We start from the raw sequence: 4,855 nt of genomic DNA, 5'->3' as shown, positions 1-4,855 counted from the left end.
TACAACCCGGATTTAACCCGGGTCAGAACCGAATTGATCTAGGTTTTTACAACCCGAAAATCTGGGTTCCGGCCTATACCCAGTTTTTTTATTTTATTTTAATTTTTTTTAACAAAGCCTATATTATTAAATTATTTTTCAAGAAAAAAATAATGCTGAAAGCCTATATTCTATTACACCTTTTTCAAGAAAATATATCAAAATTACATATTCAAGAAAAAATAATGCTGAAACTGAAAGACTATATTCTATATTTATCTATATTGACTAATGAAAAAATTACATAATCCGCGACTGGATGTGAGGTTTTTTTTTTTCCCATTGGTCTAGCAGTGTGTATATATTTTTATGTATACACACACACACATTGGAATACAACTTGCGCATAATAACCGCTTCTACCAACTATGAGTGTATGCTTGGGATTACAGTAGGAAATATAAATTATAACTTTAATGTTTATAAGAGTGCTACTACCGTTACTAAAGCTTTTCTCACAAATACCCATCAAATCAGTCTCTATTTTTTTGTGATTTTTTTATTTTTTTCATTCATTTTTTATATTCTTGAATATTTTTTTAAGAATAAAAAAATTCACAACATCAATAAAAACAATTTACTTAATCAGTAAGCAAATATAAATAAATAAAAAAATAATTCAATCCTGGACACTTTTTGAGTCCCAAATTTGGGATCCAAATCATTTTTTTCTTATAACTTATAACTTAAGTAAAAAGTTCTATTGTTAAAAGGTTATTTACTGTTTGGTAACCATATGTATAAAGCACTTTTAAACATGTTACATTTGTTTGGAAACATAATAAAAAAGTGTTTTCTAAGGCAGAAATATCGATTATTTGATTTTTAAAAAATTATGATTATATACTTGAAAGTTTGAAAATTGTAATTATCTAAAAGTTATATGAGTATTTCCACTCATTGATAGTACTTTTAAAATTTGAATTACGTTTCACATTATCTTAAAAAGCATATTTGAGGAAAAGTATCAAAGGTACTTTTTAGCTTATTTGGTATTAAAAAATATTAAATATGTGTAACATCTAAACAATTTAATTTTTTCATTAAATAGCTTATAAGGCTATTTAAATACTTTTTAAAACTATTACTACAATCTCAAATAGGCAAGAGTAATGCGGCAGTGCAGTAGCCCATGCATGTTCTCATCTCCCTGCACACTAGGGTTTTCTTTTCTAGAAGCCGCATATATAAGATACAAACTCACACACATCTGCAATTTCTTTGGTCCCTCTCCCTCTCTCCTTCGAGTCCGAGTAGGGTTTAGTATCGTTGTCTATTGACAAATGGAGTGGTCTCACTGGTTGTGAGCTTGCTTTTTTTTTTTTTCTGTACTCTCTCCCCCCCGCAACAATGGTGGAGGAATAACTAACTACCCGATGGGAACGTCTCCACCTATTGCATGAAGAAACGGCCGTTATTCAACTTCAATCCGAAGAACTAAGCACAACAACTATCATGGAAAGTTTTGTGTTATTGGTCGTGTCCTCTCTGAGAAAGGTGTTAATAACGAAGCCTTCCGAACGACAATGGCCCAGATATGACGACTTGAAGGGTGGGTGCCCTTTAAGGATTTGAATGATCAATGCTTTTTGATAGAATTTCAAAGACTACAAGATAAAGATAAAGAAAAAATCCTAAGTGGAAGACCGTGGTGCTTTGACAGAAGCTTGCTTACCCTTTAGGAAGTTGATGAAAAAACGTCAATTAATGCAGCTCAGTTCCAATATGAACCATTTGGGATTCAATGTCACAACCTACCGTTGGCAGCTACGAATCAAGACATCAGGGAAAAACTAGGATCTTGTCTTGATCATGTGATACGTGTGGATGTAGAATCAGATGGATTGCCCTGGGGTCATTGTCTTTGAGTCAGAGCTGCCATCGATCTACACAAGCCCCTACTAAGGGGAAAATGGCTGGAAGATGATGAACAAAGGGATTGGATTTCCTTTAAGTATGAGCATTTACAAAATTTCTATTTTCACTGTGGTGTGTTGTTCCATAAAGGGAAAACATGTTCTAGACCATGATATGAATCCCCGATAGATGAAAAACACCTCCAATTTGGTCCATGGCTTAGGGCCCAACCAATGAACATATCTACTTTTTACAGTAGGAAGTATGGAGGTAATCAAACATATGAAGAACACAGGAAACACAAACCTGCAGACAAAGGAAACAGTGGGGCTGAGAATACATATTGCCAGGAAAGAAACAAGGGTGTATGGTCTAAAGTAGGAGTGGAGGATGTATATGCAAAATCTGAGCAACTTGTACCCGAGGATGACACTAGGGTCTCACCTGCAATATTGAAAAAAATGGATGAAGAAAACAAAAGCCCAGAAGCTATTAAAACAAACTGCATATAGGTAGGGACCTCCAAAAGACAAGAACTATATGATAATGACATGGTGGGGCCTAATGACAAGGAAAAAAAACATTCAGGAGTCCTTATCTACTGAACCTTTGGCCCCTGTATGATGGAACTGGATTTGAAAAAGGACCAGCCTTATGACAGTTATGAAAAATATTTTACCTCAACTACTAGCACCATCCAAGCAACTAGTCAAAGGGAGGGGAAAACACATCTGTGTCCTTTGACCATCCCTTAAAAGTGCAAGACTTACAGATCTGTGACAACCACTTTTTGTCTGAAAGTGCCCCAAAATGACTAGTAATGACCAAGGAGAGAAAATCAGAGGGGGCAAATGGAAGAGAAAGGCAAGGGGACCACTCAATGCTACTACTGCTCTTCAAGAGCAGTGCTACTAGTACTGAATTCCAAGAGCAAAAGGCAGTTGCTAGTTTCCAGCACTGCCCACCTAAATGAGTCTCCTAATATGGAATTTTTGGGGGGCTTGGGAACCCCCGATCAATTTGAATCCTTAGGAAACTTTCTAAGGAAAAGTGCCCCAAACTAGTTTTCCTTGTGGAAACTAAGTGCAATAAAGTCAGGATGGATGAAGTGAGGAGGTCATTAAAACTAGATGCTTGTTTTGATGTAGAAAGTGTGGGACTAAGTGGGGGTATAGCTCTATTCTGGAAGGAGGAATGGAAGGTCAAAGTGGTTAACTACACTCGGTGGCACATAAGTATCTCTCTCACACAAACAACGGAGGAGGAGGAAAAGAGAGAGATATCTCTCTCAACAACAACAACGGAGGAGGAGGAAAAGAGAGAGATGGAGCTACTCACGAGAATTAAGCTTGATCCAAAGACCCCTTGGCTGTGTGCAGGAGATTTTAACAGAATACTGCATCAAAAAGAAAAAGTGGGTGGCCCTAGTAGACCTTATAGACAGATTGAAAATTTCAGATTGGTAGTTGAAGATTGTGGGATCAGAGACATTCCTAGCTTATGACAAAGATTCTCTTGGTCAAATAACAGAAGAGGAGAAGGCTTTATAAAGGAGAAAATAGACAAGGTCAAGGCAAACAAAGCTTGACTAGACCAGTTTAGATCATCTACTTGTAATGTCCTCGCAGCAATTAAATCTGACCATTCACCTCTCCATGTCAGCATACCAAACCAGACAAGAAAGGAAAGAGGGAAGAATAGGGTGTTTAGGTATGAGGCAGTATGAAAAGTTAGAGAGGGCAGTTGTGTAGTGATAGAGGCAGAATGGAAAAAGACGATAGATGGAAAAAAAACCTTGCTGAAACTATGAGGACAAAGCTAGAATATTGTCAAAGGGACTCATAACTTGGAAAAAAGACTTAAACCAGAAAGAGCAGCAGGTTTCTAATCAAATCTGGGCCAAGATTAGTCACCTACAAGACACAAGAGGGGAAGCTCAAGTAATACAGATTCAGGAACTACAAAGAAAAGCCGAGACACTTCTTGAAGAAAATGACCTAAAATGGAAACAACGTGCAAAGCAACATTGGCTAAGGAATGGAGACAGAAACACTAGCTACTTCCATAAGCAAGCAACTCAAAGAAGGAAGGTTAACTCCATCAAATCCATAATTGGTCCTTCTAGAAGTACAACAACTGAGCAAGAGGAAATTGGTACAATCTTCACAGGTTATTTCTCATCTTTATTCAACTCTTCCCTGCCTACTGATATTTCTCTCTAACAACAACAACGGAGGAGGAGGGAAAAGAGAGAGATATCTCTCTCAACAACAACAACGGAGGAGGAGGAAAAGAGAGAGATCCTTCATTATACCCTTATCCCAAAAGTCAAAACCCCAAGGAAAGTTGTTGAATACAGGCCAATAAGCCTGTGCAATGTACTCTACAAAGTGGTTTCAAAAACACCAGCAAATAGGATGAAACTAATCCTTCCTCAACTCATCTCAGTTAACTAGAGTGCTTTTGTTCCTGGAAGGCTCATCTCAGATAACACTCTCGTAGCCTATGAGGTTCTCCACTATATGAACTCGAGGATCAAAGGCAAGAATGGATTTATGGCCCTCAAATTGGACATGAACAAGGTCTATGATAGGGTAGAATGAGTCTTTGTAAAAGAACTGATGACCAAAATAGGCTTCCCTCCTCTATGGGTTCACCTAGTCCAGAAATGTCTTAATTCAGTCACTTACTCAATCTTGATTAATGGAGAACCCCAACAAATGTTTAAACCTTCTAGAGGAATTCGTCAAGGAGACCCAATCTCTCCTTACAGTTTTATCCTATGTACGGAAGCCCTATCAGCAATGCTACAAAAAGCTAAAGAGAGGGGGGTCATAACTAGTGCACCATTTGGAAGAGGCCCCACTAGAGTGAGTCACCTGTTTTTTGCAGATGACAGTCTACTCTTCTGCCAAGCTTTCCCCAAAGAACTTTCTAGTGTCATGGACATCTTGGATAC

This window comes from Carya illinoinensis, chromosome 4 (assembly GCF_018687715.1).
Source record: "Carya illinoinensis cultivar Pawnee chromosome 4, C.illinoinensisPawnee_v1, whole genome shotgun sequence".
Taxonomy (NCBI): Eukaryota; Viridiplantae; Streptophyta; class Magnoliopsida; order Fagales; family Juglandaceae; genus Carya; species Carya illinoinensis.
This window is presented reverse-complemented; position numbering follows the sequence as displayed.